At 39.0% G+C, this 23,056-nt stretch overlaps 1 protein-coding gene across 1 annotated transcript in view; it reads right to left on the bottom strand.

Moving 5' to 3' along the window:
- The window catches only part of KIF13B (kinesin family member 13B), a gene marked incomplete in the record, with an annotated part of 3,953,176 nt that overhangs the window by 795,309 nt on the left and 3,134,811 nt on the right, over nt 1-23,056 (bottom strand).

Genomic DNA, 23,056 nt, shown 5'->3' with positions numbered 1-23,056 from the left:
TTTCTATCTATAGTGATCCTTAGTACATGTTATTTTTTATATACACTTCTTTATCATTACATTTAATACCTTATTTCAACAGGTGCCGTCTCACATGAATTTCATACCCATAAATTATTTTCCTATACATTCAACTAAATTTTACCTTTCTAATGAAGTACATAATGCAAAGATAATGTATTCATTATACTCTTGGACATGGACCCTACACATCCCAATTAATTTCTAAACTTAATCCCCTTGGATATAGGGTGCCTAAATTAATTATAATTTTTGTTTCTAGCTTAACCAATCTGCGTTTAAATTCTTCTCCTTCCATATTTTTCCCCCCAAAAGGTTGTGCCAATACACTAAAGAAAAACTGTCAGTATTACCCCTATGAGCCATACAAAAATGCTCAGCAACTGGATTCTCCATCCTTCTATTTCTTATATCACCTAGATGTTCCAATATTCTCAACTTCACCTTTCTTTTAGTCTGCCCCACATACCATCTCCTAGGTGTGGATCCACACCCAATAATGTAGACCACATCACATGAATCACATCTGAAGTCAATATTAATCCAAAACCTTTTCCCATTTATTCTCCAACTATCCACATTTTTGATTTTACTGCATATTTTGCATGATCCACAGGGGAAAACTCTTTTCCTACCTCCCCTTATGTCTTCACTCCTTGATTTTAATAATTGTTTTAAATTTCTAAAGTGGCCATAAGAAAAACTTATTTTCCCTGGGAATAACTTCCCCACTGTTTCATCCCTGCTAATAACTGGCCAGAAATCATCCATCAATTTCTTTAATTTTACAATCAGGGGAGAAAATTTTGTCACAAAAAATATTGTATCTACTTCCACTGTCCTTTCTTTATTTTTTCCTACATTTCCATCAAACCTTTTGGGAAAGCTAACCCTATCTTTCTGATTCGTGTTTCCCCTTAATTTATTCAAAGCTGCCTGTATACTATTCTCTCCATACCCCCCCTTAAGCAATTTGATCTTCACCAAAACAAACTCTTTCTCCAACACCTTCTCATCAGAGGTGTTTGTTAGAGTTCTCCTGAATTCTCCATAAGGTAATGACCTTATTAAATGTAAAGGATGTGCACTACTAGCCTCCAAAAAAATTTCTGCTGCAGTTACCTTATGAAAATGTCTGTATTGCAAACTTCCCTCAACATCCACATAAAACTCAACATCCAAGAATTGCATGCTTTTCCTGTTCACTCTATATGTGAACTCCAACCCAAATGCATATTGGTTTAGTGTGTCCATAAAACACTCAAACTCGCGTTTCCCCTTTGCGTACAAAAAACAGATCATCTACAAAGTGCTTAAATATAACTATTTTGTTCTTCATAAATTGTGTTGGGATAAATATACAAATTTTCAAAATATGACATGAAAAGTATTGTATATGAGGGAGCAAACACCACCCCCATCGCTGTCCCTTCCAACTGCAAAAATACTTTTCCTTCATATACAAAATAGTTATGCATTAAGGCATATTCCAAAAACTGATAAATATAGGAGGTTCTAGGTCCCTCTCCCATCATTTTTGTAACCGCTTCCAAACCGTTTTTCAATTCTGATATTGGTATACAAAGATTTAACATCTACACATGCAAAAAAATATTCAGATTTCCATTGTATGTGGTTCATAAACTCCAATACATGTGATGTGTTCTTAATATATGACTGGATTCTTGGAAGGTATACTTTTAATTGAGAATCCAAAAAGATGCCTAGGCTCTGCAAATAAGCCCCTACCCCTGAGACAATCAGTCTTCCTGGGGGTTTAGTCAAAGACTTATGAAGTTTGGGAATTGCAAAGAACCTGGCATCCCTAGGATTCTTCAAGTACATTTTTTTTAATAACCCTACTATCAAAAAACCCCAGTCTTTCACCTCTCTCGAGTAGTTCCACCAAGCCCTCATTGAATTGTTTTACTGGATTGGAGGGTCATTTTTTTTTAAAAGTCGTCTTATCAGACAACAGCTCCAAAACCATGTCATCATAGTCTTCCTTATTTAAAATGACTCAATTCCCTCCCTTATCTGCTTGCGTGAATACATACTTGTGAGCAACACTACATAACTGTTTGAGTGTTAACCATTGTTCCTTACTCAAATTACACATTTTGGCATTTTTTGCAAACAGACTATACATTTCTTCAATTTGTTTACATAATGCATTCTCAAATGTACAAACAGCACTAGAATTTTTCGGTGGCACAAATGAACTACTGACAGGCACCTTTGGTACTTCCAATCTCCCATATCCAGTAGAAAAACAACTTTGGGAAACACACACATTGACATCTTCATTTACATCATTATGTCAAAAAATGGATGATCATAGACAGGTTAAGCAATGAATTGTCCATGTCATCTTCTGGCACTGCCAGTTCGTTATCCTTTACAGGCTGATGAAGCCGAGGTACCAGAATGTGATGTGAAATATAGAAATTGTAGCCACAATGGTGCTTCCTAGTTTGGTTTATTTTCTCATTTAGTTTTAGTCTAAGGCTCTGACACCAGCTGTTTATCTGTGTCAGCTCCTCCTGGAGAACATCTGTGTCAGTGTAACATTTAAAGACGGCTCCTAATTTGCAGTCATCTGCAAATTTAGTTAGGCAGAGACCACTGACATTGGCCTTGACTTCCGAGAAGTAAATGCCAAAAAGGAGCGGTCCAAGGACTGATCCCTGAGCGACTCCACTTGTGACTGGCCTCTTTGTAGAGGTGGACTCCCCAATTCTAACTTCCTGAGTCCTGTCTGTGAACCAGTTGTCTATCCACTGGATGACATACGGGTTTGTACCTGACCTCCTGAGTTTGTCAATAATGCCCAAGTGGGGTACTGTGTCAAATGTCTTGGGCAGGTCAAGGTAGGAAGTGTGAATGATTTTGCCTTCATCCATTGCTTTGGTGACCTTCTCAAAGAAGTCCACCAGGTTGAGTAGGCATGATCTGCCCTTGACAAAACCAAACTGGGTTGGGTCCAGTGTCTGGAGGTTTACTACATCCCTGCTGATCATCTCCATGATAATTCTTTCCATGGCTTTATATACAAGACTAGTGAGACTTATGGGTCTGTAGTTTCCAGGGTCTGTAGATGGTCCACCTTTGTGCAGGAAGATGACTGTTGCCTTTCTCAATTCATGAGGCACGAAGTCTGTTTGGAGGCTACAGTTAAATAGTAATTCCAGAGGCCCTGATAGGTCATGCTTCATGCTATTTACAAGGCATCCTGAGATATTGTCTGGCCCCAATGATGCAGTGTTCTTGGCCTTAGAGATAGCATTAAGGACCTGTTCCCTAGTGATAGTAGGGGGGAGTTATATTTGATGATATTTCTGAAGGAAGGTTGAATGGGAGAGAGGGGTAAATTTGGAGCTGATTTTATCAGCCAGGAGGTTTGCTATATCTTCTGGTTGAGTACTGATGGCTTCATTTTCAATGAGCTCTGCACACAATTGTGTATTGCTTTTGAGGTTGTGGGTGTAGCTAAAGAATGCTTTGTGGTTGTCCTTGGCCTGGGAGGCCAAACTTACATCAAATTTGATTTTGATAGACTTTGTTTGTCCTCTGAATTGTTTGTTTAGTTTGATGAGATCTTGCTGGGTGCTGCGCCTCATAATTTTTACCACAAATTTCTTTCTCCTGTTATACAGCCTATTGACTTTGTGATTCTACCAGGGTGGCTTGTTTTGAGTTAGTTCTGTACTTCTTCCTAGTGGGTATAGCTGCCTCTGTGCAGCTATTAACATGCATGTACACGGTTTCTGTGAACAGTTCCACATAGGTTTATGGGGCTTGAAATTTTGCCAGATTCTCACTTAATAGCAGGAGGTTTGCCTTAGAATAGTTCCTGAACATTCCAGGCTTAGCTAGGGGTCCAGGTTTTATTTTTACTTCAAAAAGAGACCATTCTGTGGTCTGACCTTATCAGGGAAGGCATTACAGTTGGGGGTGTGTAGCAGTTTCCCAGATTAGTGAGTACCAGATCCAGTAGGGTTGCATCCCCTAGTTGACGTACTTCCTGTCTGGTCCAGGGAGTTTGTATTTACAAAATCCAGGAATCTCTGTGAATGTACATTTGATGTTGTATAGGATACCCAGTTAACAGTGGGGTAATTAAAGGCACTCATGAATATGATATCGGGTTGGATGGTAAGTGTTTCTAATAAATTTAGAATGATTTTCTCATACTATCATTCCATTCCACATGTAACTCGAGTTATATATATTAAGAAAAATAGTTGTATCATTAATGAATGGAGGGAGGGTGGCATAATGGTTAAAGTGCTTATCTTGGCTACGCTTAAATGGCCTACAAGGGCGGTTAGTCTAGTACTTATCTATGAACCTATAATGTCCGTGGTTCAAAACTTTAATAAATAATCCAGAATCCATGGCACACACAACATGATTATGAACAGCTCAGCACAGCTAAACTTTGAGTAAAAATGAAACAGCAGAATAGGGTTCATGCGATTTGTGCAGGCTGTGCAACACAAGCACTATATCAAGTAAATATTTAGTCTGTACACATGACCGTACACATGACACAATTTACTACACAAGATACTATGCCCACTAACTAGTGATAAATGAAACATCTTATTTAGAAAAAAGACATTCTGAAGCAGGAGTTTAAAAGGGGTGTGTGGGTGTGTGTGGGTGTGTGTGTGTGTGTGTGTGTGTGTGTGTGTGTGTGTGTGTGTGTGTGTGTGTGTGTGTGTCCGTGGATGCTGTGCTGCCATGTGTGCACCAAGCCTTACACTTGCACCTGTTTCTTGCCCTATGTTCATTTGGTCTTGAAGAAAAACAATACTTTTTTAATGCCGGCATTCTTGCTCTTAGATTGTGCGTATAAAACATCCCAGTGAATGAATGCCTGGAACACTACGCCTGGACTACGCTCTTATTCTTTTCATGATACTGGCATATGTACCATTGTGATGCTTTAAGACTAAACTAGCAATGGTACTGTAGAGGTAACATGGAAAACCATTTTAAACTTTGAATGACTACACATTTCCTATTAATTTAAAGGAATTAAAGAGGAAGTCATGTAAGCTGTACAGAGTATGAAAGTGCTTAACAATAAATTACTTGCTGCTGTTTGGAATGATTTTTTGGTATTTGTTTTGGTTATTAGTTCTCTTTTGTTATTACCCCCAGGATTCAATAACGCTTACACAAGTGTACACTGTTCTCAGTGGACAGACACAGCAAAGACATAACTCACACGATCTTCCTCCTTAGTTTTCTTAACAGAACAGAATAGAACTGGAATTGAGATCTTTAGAAAAAGGTAGGTACAAACTACATAGGAAAAAAAATGGGAATTGTGGGAACAGTACATACAGGGGAGGAATAAGGTTTAAAAGAAGGCAGAACTTTAATGAGCTATGTAATGTTTGACTGAATATGATTGGGTAGATTATAAGTGATGTATAATGTTTGCAACTGGGAGTGTGTCACTATGGTATGTGATATAAAATGCTTGCAACTAGGACTGTGTTGGTGTGGATTGTTTTCATTTATATAAATGTGTGAATGATTGTGTCATAAGTGATGGTTTAATAAAGATGTTTCTTGTTTAAAAAAAAGGCTTGGATTTTGTAATTTATCTAATGTTGCTTAGGGTTTATGATACATAGCAATATATGTGAAATATAATGTTTGAAATGTGAACCTGTTAATACTGTTTGATTATTTTTATATACATGTAAATTTGCCTATATCACGAGTGATAATTCAATAAAGGTGTTTAATTAAAAAAAAAAAAAAAGAAACGCTATCCCTCTGGAAAATGAGATAGGGTTGATTCAACATAAGAGTTTGCAACTCTGTTACCCTTGAAGAGGTCAGAGCAATTAGTAAAACTGTTTTGCATCTTAAGAATTTCAAGTCAGCCAGATTAGCTGGTTTAAACTGAGCAAGTGTTAACTTCTCTAACAAAAAGTTCATAAGTTAGTACTAGGCTAACTGCCCTTTTGGGCCATTTGAAGCCTAGCCAGTTACCCCATGTGAGAATCAAATCCTGCGCCTTGTGTCTTTAAGGTAAACACCTTAACCATTATGTCATCCTCCCACCCCACAAAGGAGAGGGCACTGGTTTTCTTGGAGGTCTTTTGTATAAAACTTCTTACAAGAACATTTTGACATAAGACTGCCCTGAAAGAGGATGATCCATGGCAGACTGGTAAGTGAAATTTGATAGAGAAATAAGAAAAGGTCATAGGAGTAAACATCCACAAATATTGCAGACTCAGAGAACAACTAGCCCTGAATGAGTGCTGGTTATGTTGTTGGTACCAGTTAGAAAACCTTTTCCATTTGCTAATATATGATTTTCTAGTAGAAGTCTTTCTTCCCTCCATTAGGACCTGCTGCACATCCTCAATAAACAGGTGTCTAAAAGGAATTAAGACCATATCATCCAGGCAGTCATATGAAGTTCATTGATGTAGGGATGGGGAAGCTTATGTAATTGCCACTGCCATTTCCAAAAGAAATGAGAATCACAGTTGCCTGGGTCAGAAGGGAGCCACCACAACAATCTTATGGGATTCCGTCTGAATCTTCAGAAGTAACCTAGATATTAGTGGAAAGTATGGAAAATCATACAGGAACATTCCTGTCCAAGAAAAGAAAAGGCATCTGTCTTCCAGACCTTCTTCCATAGGGTCCTGTAACACAACCTCGGCAGTTGCTTGTTCAGATGGGAGGCAAAGGGGTGCCCTTGTGGAACTCCCACAGATTGATTAAATCTTGGAAGACCCCTGATCACGTTTCCATTCATGAGGACCTGCCTTTGTCCTGCTCAGCTTGTCTACCACACAATTTTTCTCTGATGGAATGTAGGATGCATGTAGATTGAGACTGTGCCGTGAAGCTGCATCCCAAGCTAACATGGTTAGTCTGCAAAGGGGGTATGACCTGATTCCCCCTTGCTTGTTGATGTTCTACATTACTGTGGTATTGTCTGCAACAACCTGAAGAGGTCTCAGGGAAAGATGGTTTAGAGAGTGGAGTGCCTTCATCAGGGCAAGCATCTTTTACATTTATGTGCTTCCATCTGTCCTTTCTGTCCCACACTCCAGCACTTTCATTCCTCCTGAAACTGCTTCCAGAGAAAAGTCTAATGTCTGTGATCACTGACTGCTTTAGAGCAGGGAGGGAGAAAGGAAAACCTGGATTTAAGGACATCTACTGCGCCACTAATGAGTTCTCTTCTGATAAACCCCTGCACTGGAATTTGAAAAGATAAAGGGTGTTGGTGCTGGGAAAAATATGATTTGTGATTTCTGATACCACTGTACCTTTGTCATGTAGAGTCTTGCTAGATGTATCATGGGAGTGCCATATGACAAAAAATCATGAGGTATCCCCTCACTATGAAGTCCGAGTGGAAAACCTTAGAAATTGATCTAGATCTATTTTTTTTTCCTGTGAAAGAAAAGTTAATTGAACTCAAGTGTCTAGTTGACATTCCAGGAGCACAATCCTGTGTGAAGAAATCAAGAAAGACCTTTGAATGTTTGCTTGGAATCCCAGCATTTAGATTGCTCACCAAAGAAACAGATTCCAGACTCTGTAAGGAAAAGCAAGTTGTCCAAGTACAGAACAATGTGGATAACCTGTACCCTGCAATGAGCTATGACGGATACTGTGATCAAAACACACAAAATCTGAAGAAGCATCTGAAGTCTGGATGAATATGGATGCAATGTAATCTTTTTAGATCTGGTGTTATCAGGAATCTTGAAAGAGGAAGAAGAGGTAATAGGGTGTAAAGTGACATGATTTTGAATCTGGGTATCATCACAAACAGATTTAGGAAAGAAAGATCCAGAACTGGTCTCCTGGCATTGTTTTCTTTGGCACTAGGAATATCACTGAATAAAAACCCTTCACTACCCGGGAAGGAGGAACTGGTTCCATCACTCTTTGGGATAGTATAGTGTCAAGAACTAGTGGAAACAAAAATGCTGATCTGAAGGATGAAAAACGACCCCTTGGAAAGGGGGAATTTCCTACAATTGCCATATGTAACCTTGATGAACAGTTTTTAGAATACATTTGTCTCAAACTATCTGTTGACATAAAGAAAAATGAAGATTCCAACTTTCTGGAAGAAAAAACAGGCCATGTGTCTTGAATAGTGATTTAGACTTATTGGACTGTGTTTGATTTGGGGAGGTTAGAAATATATTTTGGGACACCCTTGCCATTTCTTCTTAAATTAATGTTTACCTGTATTTAGTTGAGACCGTTTGTTTTGCTTTTCACCTAAACTGGATGAGGAGATACAAAATCTTCAGGAAAATGTGGAAAAGGAGGGCTGAGAAAATCTTAGCAATTCCCTGTATCAACTTACCCCTTAGTCACACTTTTTGATCACCTCTGTAGCAGAGGGCCAAACACTAAATCTTTATCCAAGGGTAAATTCAGCATCTCATTTTAACATTTGGGAGGTTATGAGAATGCAGGCATGCAAACCTCAAAACAGTACCAGTGATCACATTCTTGGAAGAAACAAAGTCATACCCACACACTGTAAACAATGAGTAGTGACTTGTGTAAAAGAAGAAAATAAGTTAATTAAAGCAGATTTTTTTTCCGCACAAGAAAAAACTGCAGATGAAACATCCCTCATACTCTCACAGTCAGTCACAGCAAACTTTTAAGACATGAGCCTGACAATTCAAAGTTCTAAAAATCAAAGTTGCAGAAGCATACACAATTTTCCCATACCTATTAATAATTTTTACATCTTTATCAGGAAGAGTAGGATTTAAAGTGGCTAGGTGCTTGGCAGCTGTGGGATCACATAAAGCTACAGCTGCTGGGTCAGGTTTGGGTATAGTGTATAAAAATGTAAAAGACTGAGGAGCTTCATACATCCTATCTGCCTTTTTAGGGACAGCTGGCTAAGTATCAGGGAAACTGTAGGCATTAATACACATCCTCTAAAGCAAACAGAAAAGGAGTTATGGGTGCAGGATCTGGAAAACTCAATATTGTAGGAGGGACTGAGAAACCTCAGTGTTCACCCACTAAACACAGTGATATACTGTAGCAACAGTCTCAGAAAAACAGAAACCCAACAGGAAGAATCAGAAACTGAGCTCCAAAAGTCTGAATCAGAAATCGAAGGAAAAACCCAGTATTTGCCCCTGAACCTTCCTGTTCAGATTCAGAATTTGAACCTCTTCAGGAAAAGACACATCCCTTTTCTTTTTCCAGAAGCTACTTTACAAGAAGGATCAACGGCCTGAATTAAATTCTGAGCCAGATCCATTAATGTACTCCTTATCCAAAGAAACTTAAGTAGATAGATGTTTTTTTAATGGCAGTGGCAACAACTTCCCCAGGGATGGGTCCAGCATTCTGATCATAACTCTCAACTATCCAGAGGTTTGCAGAATGTCCACATTTTTCCTCATACAATCTGTGGTTTTCTTGTAAGGATTCTTGTGATGATTGAAGCCATTAATGTTATACATTTGAGTTTCAAACTTAATATCCTTCAGAATATGCAGGCTAACACACATCCACTAATATTTAAAGGCTGTCTCTATTCTATTTTTGGACCTTTGTCTCCCCATTAGTTTTGGCTTTGTCCACATTTCTTGCTAATAGGTGCTAGAACCTGAGTTATGTTTCTAATTTCCCATCCACTAATCCAGGTTTCTCCTGAATATGGTTAGGGAACAGCTCTGCTTCACATCAATGGGAAGCCTGTTTCAGAGAAGGGAAATCCTCTGTGATACATACCTGTCCCTCTAACATGTCCTATTTATGCTGAAAGCAAAGTTTAAGTCCCTAGATCAAGTAATTCTGATGCTATTAATTTTGCGCATATACTAAAGGTTGATCAGAGTGAGATTCAAGGATGCCTTGTTTGACAGTCACAGATCACCTCTCAACAGTCTGTAGGAAACAAGAGTACAGAGATGGGGCTTTAAGGCTATCTGCATAGAACTTGCTGTTTATGGGCAAATACGGTGGAATGATGGTTTCCTTGGACCTAGAAGCCATGCCCTTTCTTGTAAGTTAGATATTCGCATGATCACTGCTACAGTAACCTAAGCTATATGGGTTACCTCCTGCACAGGATACAACTGCCAACTTCCAAAACTTCAGGGAACTTCTACGCATCCAAACTTTTAGATAGCTTGAGATGAACTAACTAAAAGACGTATTCCGGTGCAGAGACCTTCACGGCTTTCCTGTCAAATTGGAGAGGGAGGCTAAGCCCCAAGAGTACATTGCTAGGAAACAAAAAGAAATAAAATGCACATCCACACCCCAGCATAAACACACACACACACACAAAACAAGGGAGATAGAGGGAGGGTGCAATTACTGCAGCAGTGATCTATTATTATGGTGAGTTTACTTACACAATTGTAGTATGTTCTTCATACTGACCACTGCTGCAGTAGTCGAAACTATATTGGTAAAATACCACAGCTTAGAACTGGGAGGTGGAAGTGAAGGGGTCAAGAAGCATGTGGAGAATGGTTGTAAAGCCTTACCTAGACCTGGAAAAGTGATCTAGTTTGCAGTGCTTTGTAAAGTATGCTCAAAGGGGGAAGTTGCTGCTTCCAGAGTACTTCTAGTCCAACTCTTTCCAAAAGGCCATCAATTAAGCCAATGCCCTTGTAGAGTGGACCTTCACCATGCCTGGAATACTTTTGTTGTGCTTGGAATAACAAACAGTCATAGCCTGAGACAACCACTTGGAAATAGTCTGCTTTGAAACAGGCTGCCCCTTCTTCTTACCTGCAAAAGAAATTAACTGATCAGAAGTTCCAAAAGATTTTGTTCTGTTAAGATAGTACTCAAGTTGCCTGTAGACATCCAGGGTATGAAACATTCTTTCTCCCTCATTCCTGGATTCAGGAAAGAACACAGGGAGATGGATAGTTTGGCTTAAGGTTAACCTAGACCTCTATTTAGGCATAAAAAGGAGATTCGCTCACAAAGAAACCCTATCTGTGGAAAATGAGATAAGGTTGATCCAGTATAAGAGCTTTACTCTGTTACACTAATTGCAGAGATCAGAGAAATAAAAAAAAACTGTCTTCCATGTTAAGAACCTCAATTCAGCCAGATAAGCATGTTCAGAAGAAGTAAGCACATGCTTCACTAATAGAAAGTTAAGATCCCAAGGATCATCCACTAGTTTTCCTACAGGCTTCTTATGTGGCACCCCATTCAAAAACATTTTCATATAAGAAGGCATTTAAAAATAGGCTGGGAATCTATGGGCAGACATACTGAAACAGCCAACAAATGAATTTTGATAATGGAGTAAGACAAGCCATAGGAAAGTAGCTCACACAAATACTGTAAAACAAAAGAAACACTAGCCTTAAATGGGTTATGGATGTTTTGCTGACACCAACCAGAAATCGTTTTCCATGTGCTTATATATGATTTTCTAGCAGCATGTTTCTTTACCTCGATTACTACCTACTGCATGACCTCCTCAGAAGACAAGTGCCTAAAAGGTATCAAGACCACATCATCCAGACAGTCAGTTGTAGTTGTTTGCATAGCAGGATGTATCAAACACTCCTGCTCTTGTGTCCAAGTCTGTGAGGAACCTTGTGGTAACTGCCACTAGCCAATTCCAAAATAAGGCAGAACCATTGCTGCCTGGTTCAGAAGGGAGTCACCACAATGATCTCTGGGTATTCCTTCTGAATATTTGGAAGCATCTTGGAAATCAATGGGGAAAGGGTAGAAAAACATACAGGAACATTCTTGTCCAATGAAAACAAAAGGCATCCGACTTCCAGGCCTTCTTGCACAGAGTCCTGGAATAGAATTTTGCCAGTGGACTGTTCATGCAGGAGGCAGAATATTTTTCCTGAGGAACTCTTGGAAGACCCCTTGATCTAGTTTCCATTCCGAGGGCCTGCCTTTGTCCTGCTCATCTGGTCTGCCACACACAGCTTTGCTCTGACAAGGTGTAAGATGTCTGTACAGTAAAACTATGCTGTAAAGCTATACACCAATCTAACTAGTCTGCAAAGGGGGGTAAGATCTGGTTCCCTCTTGCTTGTTTATGTACATCACTAATGTACTGTCTGTAACTACTTGAATAGGTCATGGGGACCACAAATTACTCAGTGTTGAAAGCCTTATAATACCTATTGTATCTTTTATATTTATGTGCTTTTGTCTGTCTTAATTGTTCCAGAGACCTAGCACCTTTATACACATTGATACTACTCCTCAAGCATAGTTAGAGGCATCTGTTGTGACCAACTGCTTTTGAGCAAGAGGGGAGAAGGGGAAACTTGGGTTTAGGGATATTTGATGTCTCCACAGTGTGAATTCTCTTTTCATAAATCCCAGCACTGGAATTTGAAAAGTCAGTGGGTGTTAATGCTGGGACCAATGAGACTTCACAAACCATTGCATCAGTTTCATGTGGAGTCTTGCAAGAGGTATCATGAGAATCATGGATGCCATGAAACTCAGAATCCTGAGGGATTCTTTCAGAGTGACAGAAGTCTGAGTAGAAACTCCCTAGAATAGATGTAAATGAAAAATAAGTTATGTACTAACCATAACATTCCATCTGTGTTGTCTACTTTCATTCTTCAACATATGGGTTTGGATCAGACTCTGTCATTAATCTAGCACGTGGCCAACTAACTCTCGAGCTCCTTCCCAACCCATAATGCACCACCCCAACACCCCTCAGATCTTGTTTGCAGCTGGACATGAAAACCCTAAAGAATTGTCATAATTAGAGTTAAACACATGGGGCATGTGGAGCCCCAATAAGTTTCATTCTTTCAGAATTCACTTGTGATAAATGGAGGGGGATGGAGGGTGGGAAGTTGAGAAAGAATAAAAATGGACAACACGGATGGAACATTATGGTAAGTACATAACTTCTTTATCCGATGTTGTCCATTTTCATTTTTCCTCTAAGTATGGGACAGAGTCCCAAACTATCAAATTCCTGGGTGGATTTTAAAGAAGAATATTCCTAAGTACAGCTGAAGCAAATGTCTCTCTCTCTTGAGACTGGCTCCAATTTGTAATGAATTATAAAGGTATTAGGATTTAACCAAGTAGTTGTCCCATAACTAGACTCCATGCGTAGTCTAGACTGGAATATAGTGGAAGTGGCCATAGGTGCACTTGAAAGAGCCTATATTGGTTTGTTAGGAGGAAATTCAATTTAGTGGAGACAAACAGAATATAACCTGTCAACCGCTTGGTTATAGTTATGTTTGTGACCAATTTGCCCATTTTGTGATGCGTCAAAGAAGCCGATAATTGATCTGTCTTCCTAAGTTGTTAGTTCTGTGCAGGTAGAAACACCATTATCTATTAGCATCTAGTAAGCGCAGCATATACTTTCCTTTATTTGGAAAGTCTGGGAAAAATAATAGCAGGTTAATCTGGTTGATTAATGTTGGATTCTGACACTGCCCTTAGTAGGGGAGAAAGCATCAGTATGTTAAATGTCTCTGTCCATTTGGAAAACAAGATGGGGGCTTAGAATATAATGCTTGAAGTTCTGACATTATCCCACAGAAGTACATGCAACTAAAAGTGTAAGAGTTCCAGGTAAAGAATTTTAGATTACATTTGGCTGTAGTTTGTAAAGAAGACTGTCAAAGTTTGCCGTACCAACTGTATATCACACGGTGGTACAGGATCTTTGTAAAGAGATCTAAGTAGAAGAAAACCATTAAAATGCTTTGCAAAGTTTAGATGAAGCCATAGAATAATTCTGAAAATCTACACAAAAAAGCGAGAAAGGTTGTGAGTATAAGTTAGACACTGGATAAAATACACCCTCTTAAAACAAACTGGCTAGAAATTCAAGGACAGAATGTATCAGAGCTGTGAAATGTTCTACCGGATATTGCTTTACTCATCAAAGAAAAAATCTTCTACATAACTTCTGTGGAAATTCCTCGTATAGAGTTGTTATGGGAAAGTAACAGAATGGAATGGGCAGGCGAAAAAGAAGACAAAGTTGCCTGGCTATCAATATAATGAGAAAAAACATGCAGTCAGTTTTAGGCTAAAGATATGCTGATGAATCATGCCTGTCAGGTGAGACAGAAGTTCTGCAGACAGATTTAAAACTGAAGGTTAGCAAAGGAAAAAAAAAAAAAAAGAGAGGTCAAAGGAAGGGGAGCCATCTTAGCTGAGGCCAGTAAGATGCAGCGAGGATGGCTTGTTCTTCAATGTGGCTGCTTCCTGAAATAATCTTTATTAAAACATTGTAAGTGCCTATCATATTTTATATTATTTCACCTTGCTGCTGCTGTACATGTTAAGTTTGCATAAACTGTTTCTTCCATTTAAATATGCAGTTTCGTTTGCCTCAAGTCTGTACTCCTGGGAACAGAATGAAAAATTCTCCTTAAGATAAGTGAATAAATGAATAAACAAACCATGTCTATCACTTTGTTAGTGAGACGCCTTGAGGAAGTAAAATGGACCTACTCAAGTTGACAGCCATCATATGTTGATGAACTTCCTCAGAAAATGGACTACAATTACAAAGTAGTTGGAGGACAACCGCTCATTGCTACACCTTCAGTATATGTAAGTTGGCCTCCTTGGAAGGCCAAATGCCCTGGACTGTATTTCCCCATCCAATCTGGCAAGCTTTCATGATCACTGTGGTCTTGGGTTGAGAAAGAAGTGATGGGCTAGCACAGTTGTTTTAACTGCATCCACCCGGAAAGATAACCTTTTCTTAACCGAGTTAGTTATCTTTATTGACATAGGTTGAGAGAGAGAGTTTATCATTGTGTTCATAACATTTATTCTTGGTAATGAAGCAAGACTATTGCCATTGACATTGACCTCAGAACTTGCGTAATTAATCTTGCTGATATTCTGGCACTACCGAATATTTTCTGAGTTACTGTTTGTACTTTGTAAAGGGTTACATATGCTATACTAGACACAGTGTTAAAAAATTGTTCCTATAAACTCTAACATGGTAGATCGTTTAGAACTGTGACTTGTTATTAATGGATAACGCAAACTGTGGATAAGCCTACCACGCCTAAACTCAAATTTGCACCAAAAGCTTGGTCGGAGCAGTAATGAGCCAGCTGTCCCAAAATGGAAATGTTCAGGATCCTTGCAAAGTTAAGTGAGATGCCAGGACTGTGATATACTTGGTGAACACCTTGGGGAATGTGGTTAAGCCCAAAGGCTGGACTCTGAACTGATAATGACTGTCACCCAAATTTTAACTACTTCCTGGATCATCTATTCATTATATGTGGAAGTACTAGTCCTGAAGCTCAATCAACCTCATCCAGATGTCCTGCTTAAAAGGGGAAAATTGGACTGAACCAAGACTAATTAGGACTTAGTGTGCCCAACAAAATTGTTCAACACACAGAGACTTAAAACTGATAACCAGTATCCTATTTTATTTAGGCACTAGATGACTCGAGTCAATTACGGACTCTACTGGTCAAGAGAGAACTTTCGGAGGTCTCTAAGCTACTTCTTGGGTAACAGGGGTGGAAGAGAAAAAGGGAATGATATAATCTTAGCAAGAGAGTCTTTGCAAAGAAGCATCCTTTGTTATAATTTGCCATGCTTCCTAGTGTAGAGATAAGAGATTCCTGACTGTCTGCTGAGGAGGGCACTGAGGTCTCTTTTTAGAAGTGCTGGCAGGGTCTAACAGAAGTATCTCTAGACTCTTGGAATTGCGGGGAGTTCTCTGCCACTGGGGGGCTTTTCAGCAATTATCGCTCCCTCCTGTGCCTCGGGGTGAACTATCTTTGCATGTGTACTGTAAGGGACTGAGACTTCCTGTAACATATGCCTAGACCTCCCAATTGATTACTCTCAAAAAATGCTGAAGGGATGGAAAAAGGGGTGTCCACAGTAGATAGGGTCTTTATGTCCTTACCTGTGGGGCCAAACTAAAGAGAACTGTCAAAGGTAGCACTGATGAAAGATGACTTGAAAGACAGCACAAAATCACCAAGGCTCACCCAGGCATGTCTCCTGATGTACATGCCTGAACCCACAGCCCTAGAGATGCCTTCTGCATTATACAAGATAAACCTCACGGACAAATAGAATATCTTCCATAGGGTAACCTGAGAGAGACTGAGGATGAGTATCAGCAATTTTGGCTCTAGAAAGCAAATTAGATAGTTCTTTAATCAAATCTGTTTGTAGCCTCTGAAAAGGTACTTTAGGATTGAACGGCTGTGTAGGTGGTAAAAGTGGGTAGGATCCAAAAATAGGTCCTGGGTACCATGTAGGAGAAAAGTCACGTAACCAGGGAACCCCCCCCCCAAATTACCCAGAACTGAAGCTTTCAGTGAAGAAAGGTAAAAGGTCGGGGTTGAACCAAAAAAACTCTTGGATCTGGTGTTTTAGATCCACTCTGATCTGAGGGTATCTAAAAAGAAACGGTCAGGTATATCAAAAGAGTGAATGGGAGTACCTTTCTTTTTTCCAATTCTGAACGTCTTGGGGAGGGGGGGGGTCCCGCTGGCCAGGCAGGAAAAGTGGGCAAATCAGACTTAGATGCACTCACAAATCCACGAGAGAGCGGAATTGGTAAGATCCACATCTGTATTTGAGCCACAGAAAGTTTCATATCTTATCCACATCCTGAAAAAAAAAAATATTGAGCAGGAAGGGGAAATTGGAAATTGGAAGGAAAAAACTAATCACCACAGGGACTGAGCCCATTGGATCCAAACAGGACTTCGGATCTGAAGGCAGTTCTAAAGGGTTTTGCATCCCAAGAGTTTGGATGTGAAATCTTTCAATTTCTGTGGAATAAAATTTGTCTCGTCAGGTCTACAGGATTAGGATACAATGAAGAAGCAACAGCAAATCTATCAGATCTGAGAAGGAATTAGGGCCCAAAGAATCACTAGGGCTTTGGATTTAAAGTTAAAATTCCTCTGTCAGAACCGAAGGCTTAGGATGTGAAGGAGAATCTAAAGGCTTTGTATCAGAAGATCTGAGATCTGAAATCTTTCAAATTCTCTGGAATAAGACTTGCGTTTGTTGGATCCAAGAGTTATGATGTAGAAACAACAACCAAAACCTGTCAGATCCAAGCAGAAATTAAGATCCAAAGAGGACACTAGGAGCTTTGGATTCGAAACACTTCCTAGTTTATCTGGAGTCAAACTTCTATCTGTCAGATCTGAAAACTTAGAATCCAAAGGAAGTTAAAAATGCTTTGGATCTGGAGAGCTTGGATCCAAAATCATTCCATGTCTCTGTAATAAGATTTATGTCTGTCGGATCTGAAAGCTTAGGATCTAATGCAAAAGTAACAGACTTGACGGATCCAAGGAGAAGTTAGGATCTGAAAAGAGCCCTGGGGACTTTGGATCTGTAATTATTGTCTGAAGATAAAAATTATGTCTGTCAGATCTGAAAAAGCTTAGGATCCTATTAAAGGAGTCGAACCTGTTGTATCAGAGGAGGATTTAATACCCAGAGATCATCTTAGAGATGTCAGATCCAAAGTGGCTGGATCCAAACTTTAAGACTTTTTTTGTTTTTGTTTATAATGAAGATGGACTTTTTTTGTTTTTGTTTATAATGAAGATGAAGCCAAAGAATTTGAATACCTGGACCATTTAAGGGTCCTTGAATATCGAGAAAGAGGTAGTTAGCAGCAAACCTTTCAGTATTAATTTATTTCTTCTTTTATTCAAGGTCTGAAGAACTGTGTAGTCGCATCCGATGATGATCAGACATAGTTTCAGATGCAGTTTTTGTTCTTTCTTTTTGGTTCTGAAGAAGCAGGGACTAGAGAAGCCAGGAAACTAGACATTTGGACAGGTCTTTACATTTTGTATGGGGGGCTGAGCCCCAGCAATGGCTTCAGAAAAAAGAAGATGGCAGTAAAGCCTTTAACATCAGTTTACTTTCCTGTCTGCAGAAACTCGCAATAAAAACTGCAGTCCTAAACAATATAACCAAGGTTGTAGCAATGGAATTTAAAGAACTACAATATTTATTTATTTAACAGCTGTTTGTTTAACCTTTCCTTACCAGGAAAATCTGACTTGGAACAAAGCCAATTTTCAGTGGAGGCCTGGGGAGAAACACTCCAGACGTATATCTTTGTAATGTAGGAGGAAACCGGAGCACCCAAAGGAAACCCAAATGGATGGAGAGAGAACATGAAGAGTCTGCACAAAAGGCACCCCAGCCGAGAATTGAACAGGAGAACCTCTTGCTAAGAGGCAGCACCGCAACTGCTGCACCAATGCGCAGTGCAAAAAATATTGTATATAAAAGAAATACGGATATTAATAAAAACACAGACAACAAAACAGAAAAATAAAGCTGTAAAATAAACTTTCACAACAATGGAGAAAAATGTCTGGTAAAAGATAAGCGTTGAGATTTTGCTCCACTTCAGATTTTCTGCATTAATAGTTATAAGACAATTCAAAGGGTAAAGGGAAGGAGATTTTTCCTAGAAGTGAAGGAGAAAAGTTAATAAACTCGACTTCAAATTAAAATTGAAGAAATAGTAAACTGTTAAAGTTAGACAAAAAAATAAGAAATAACTTGCATTTCACAGAAAACTCGAGAGCTGGAGGTGACCACGTCTGAACTCTAAAGCATCAAACAAGATCTGAGGGATGTTAGGGATGGTGCATTATGGGTAGGGAAGGAGCTTGAGGGTTTGTTGGTGGCCACAAGTTAGAATAAGGGCTGAGTTAGTCAGAGTATCAGATCTGAACCCATATGCTGAGGAGGAATGAAAACTGACATCACCAGATCAGTTATTTTTCCTGTGTCTAGTAGGCACTCCAAAAACACAATCCCATGTGATGGAGTCAAAAAAAGACTTCTGAATCTTTCCTTGCAATCCCAGCTTGTGTAGGGGATTTCTTAATCAAGTGAGAGATTCCTGACAGTTTGAACAAGAATCTGTAATGATAAGTAAGTTATCTAAATATGGTAAAATATGGATACCTTGTAGTCTGTGATGAACTATCACAGGAGCTAGATACTTTGTAAACACTTGAAGTAGTGAATAGCCCAAACGGTAAAGTAGAGAACTGACAATGTGATCCATATATACTTGAAATATGGATGTATAGGAATGTAAGGACATGTATTTTTATAAATCTAAGGTTGCTAAAAAAAACTCATATGAGGAAGGGGTAACCGGTTGTAAACAGAAAGCATTATGAACTTGGGCACTATAACAGATTCAGGAAAGATCGATACAAAACTGGTATCTGGGAATTTTCTTTTTTTGGCACTAAAAACATTCTTGAATAAAATGCTTTTCCCAATTGGGAAGGAGGCAGCTTCCATTACCCCCTGTGACAGTGGTGTAAGACAAGAGGGAAGATGAGGGTTTTATGTGGTGGAAGATCTCCTTCTACTACCATCTGTATCCTAAGCTGGACCATCTTCAGAATCCTACTACAACATGCTGCCAAAGACAGAAACGGAGATTCAAACTTTCTGGAAGGGTAATCAACTTCTGTGGGAGACAAAGTCCCTTAAATAGTAATTCTGCCATATATGACTGTCCTTTTTTCTGGCGGGTGGGGGGGTTTCTGCTTCTTTTTGGAACCCCCTTTGACAATGCTTTTTAAATGTCTGTTTACTAGCATTCTTGCCAAAACTAGATGACGGAGCAGAAAATCCTTTGGAAAATTTACTCTGATAGATTCCCTGAATCAGCTTACTTCTCTCATTACACTTTTTGATAATCTCTTCCATCCAAAAAATTCTTCAAAATTTATTTTTTTCTAACTTCTTCTGAAAGTATCTCAGAATGCAGCCAACACCAACCTCCTCAAAACAGTACCAGTGGCAACAGCTCTGGAAACAGTATCTATAGAGTCATAAACACACTTCAAAGAGTAGTGACCTGAGAGAAACAAACTAGATTGCACAAAGTAGATCTTTCCTCACAATAGGAAACTGCAGCTAAAACATTTGTAATACTTTAACAATTAGCAAGTATACACTTCAGTGTAAGAACCTGTCAATTCAGAATTCTAAAAACCAAACTTACACATGCATACACCTTTCATAAACTTATATCTGTCTGAAGGATAAGGATTAGAATTAGCAAAATGCTTAGCAGTAGCTGGATTAATTAAAGCTATAAATGCTAGGTCATAGGTCTGGGATTAGTGTATAAAAACTTGAAAGACTGAGAAACTTTGTACATTATATCTGCTTTCTTAGGGGAGCAGATTAGCTGTCAGGGGAAGCCACAGGCTATGACACACATCTTCCAGTGCTGACAGCATTCGGGGGAGTGAGTGAAAGTCCTGGGAATTACAGTTGCAGGAATTAACAGTACTTCCTGAGAGACTGAGAAGCCTCTATGCTCTCCCACTAAAGACACTGAAAATTCTGTAAAAAGTCTCAGAGATCGTGAAACTCTCACAGGGAGATTCAGGTACATACTCTCCTTAAAATCTGAATAAAAAATATGAGGATGAAAAACCTGCATCTGTCTCTTCACTTTCTCCTACACAGTCAAAAATCTTAGATATCTTCCGGAAAAATGGAATCCCTTTTCCTTTTACCAGAAACTACCTTACAAGAAGGGTCAACAGCTTACACAAGATCTCAAGTCAAGCCCCATAAATTATTCCCACCCAGAGAAACTGACAAAGACGAAGTTGTATGTTGTCTGTTTTCTTCTTTTTAATAAGAAAGGTGGGGCAACAGATATAGTATTGCCAGGAATTGCCTCCACAGAGATGGGCATAATATTCTGGCTAAGCAGGGACACATTCCCTGTCCCTTCTCCCATGACTCAAACAGCTACAGAGGATTTTATAAGCTTTGGCTACTGCTGACTAAGATGAAGAACATCACCAAACTTCTATTTCGCCAGTCACAAATTCCATCTAGTCCTGGGAGATACCCATTCATTTAAAGGCCATCCAAGAGATACAGGTTCATAAGCAGTTGGCTAGCAGCCCCTGCGGACGATTTTAAGCTTAGACAATATTTCTTCATGAGAATCAAACTCTGTACCTTTTACTTCTGAGGTAAACTATTTTGTAACCCCCATTATACCCTCTAGCATGTCCTAAGTTTGTCCCAGAGGTTTATCCCAGTGGGTTACACACAGAATAACTCCAAAAGGAGCTGGCTAGAAGGCATCTCTAAATTACAACCTAACAACTTCAGTTAGCGCATTTCAACTTTAAGCAGCAGCTACTCTATTCAATGGCTCTGCTCAGTCACTAAAGCTCCTTTACCCTGCTACAAAAATTAAACCCAATGGGTCTGTGGAGAAATCTGATTGCCATTACTCTGGCCCTACAATCTTTTGCTTTTAATCACCAGCTGCAACTCATGACCACAGAAAAGGGACTGACAGCGATCAATAAATCATTTGCTGTGTTGACAGGTCAGCTTTCATTTCATTATCATCAAATCATTTGGCACAAACAAGTTAAAACTGACTTTCCAAGTCTGTTCATTCTTGACATCATTCCTGAAGATCACCCCAAGATACTTAAGCTCTTACATTAAGGGCAGCAGTCTCTCCTTAAATGAAAAGCACAATACACTTTTCCAAAAAGGCATTATAGCTTTGTCTGGACATGCTGAACGTCATTCCAGCCATTTCATATTCTGAAATGAACAACAAATTTGTGCTGGAAGCCACATTTAGATGAGACAAAAAGGATATTATAATTTGCAAGCAGAGATGCAACCACCTTAAGGTCACTAAATTGGACACCCAAATTACTTTGCAGGCATCTTGACATGCTGACCATGAAAAATTACAAACATGAATGGCATGATACACTCTTGATAATGCTGACATAAATCCTGCACGGACTTGACAACTTCATGAATGCACAACTTTCACTACATTCACAAATGAAAAGGCAGCATACACAAGTGGCACTAGACAGCACAAAGCACGGACTATCTTTAAATGTAAAAAAAAACAGATTATAATTTTTATCAGAATATGAAACATATGCCTCTCTCATTAAAATGATTTTGTATATATACATGTTCATATAGTCTAAACTGCAATTACAAGGCAGGATGACACAGGATAATTTTCCAAGAATGCAATTCAAGCAGATACAAAATTTCTGATGACATGACCAACGACTGTTCTTTTAACAATGGGTATAAACATTCTGCCTACCTGAAGACAAGTGACGACAGACCAATCTGACATATCATGATTTCACCTGCCTGGTAGCAGGGAAAGCACTTAAAAAGACATTCTAGGCTCCTTTATGCATTTTTTTTTTCAACAAATATCTTTATTAAATTTTCATAAATAACAGACAATTTTACATTTATATAAATGAAAAACTGAGACCACTTTAGTTGCAAACATTATACATACATTACAGATGCCATTGAAACAACTGCATTTGCAAATATTATACAGCACTTATAATCGGATCCAGTCATTGTAAGGTAAGCATTATATAGCTCATTCAAATCCTGCCTCTTAACCCTTGTTCCTTCTCTGCATACACTGTTCCCATAATTCCCATTTTTCCTATGTAGTTTGCTCCTTCTCTTTTCTAAAGATCCCAATTCCAGTTGTTTTATCCCTGTTGTTATATTTACTACTTCCACTGAAGTTGGTCTAGACTTTGATTTCCATTTTCTAGTAAATGCTTTTTTGACAGCCACCATAGTTAGACTCAATAAGGCTTCACTATGCCTAGGCAATTCCAATTCTGTATCACAACTCAAAAAATCATCTCTCCATTCAATCCAATCTGCTCATCCAGCATCTCTGACAGAGCAATCTGTAGGGAATCCTTAAAGTCTGCCAGCTCATTACACTCCCAAAAAATAAATATGTTCCCAGCTACCTCTTTCTTGCCAGTCACACCTCTAACATTTGCTATCCATCCGAGGAAAAACATTTTTTTGAGTCTACTTTGGGTATAAAAAATACCTATGTAAACATTTCCAGGGAAAGATCCTAAATCTTCTAGACTTTGTTGCATATTTGGGAGATATGCATATATCCCCCCCATTGTCCCTCTGTGAATTG

This window comes from Protopterus annectens, chromosome 2.part1, assembly GCF_019279795.1.
Source record: "Protopterus annectens isolate FY-2018-M chromosome 2.part1, PAN1.0, whole genome shotgun sequence".
NCBI classification, from domain to species: domain Eukaryota; kingdom Metazoa; phylum Chordata; order Ceratodontiformes; family Protopteridae; genus Protopterus; species Protopterus annectens.
The sequence above is the reverse complement of the archived record's forward strand: the minus strand, read 5'-3'. Positions and strand labels throughout refer to the sequence as shown.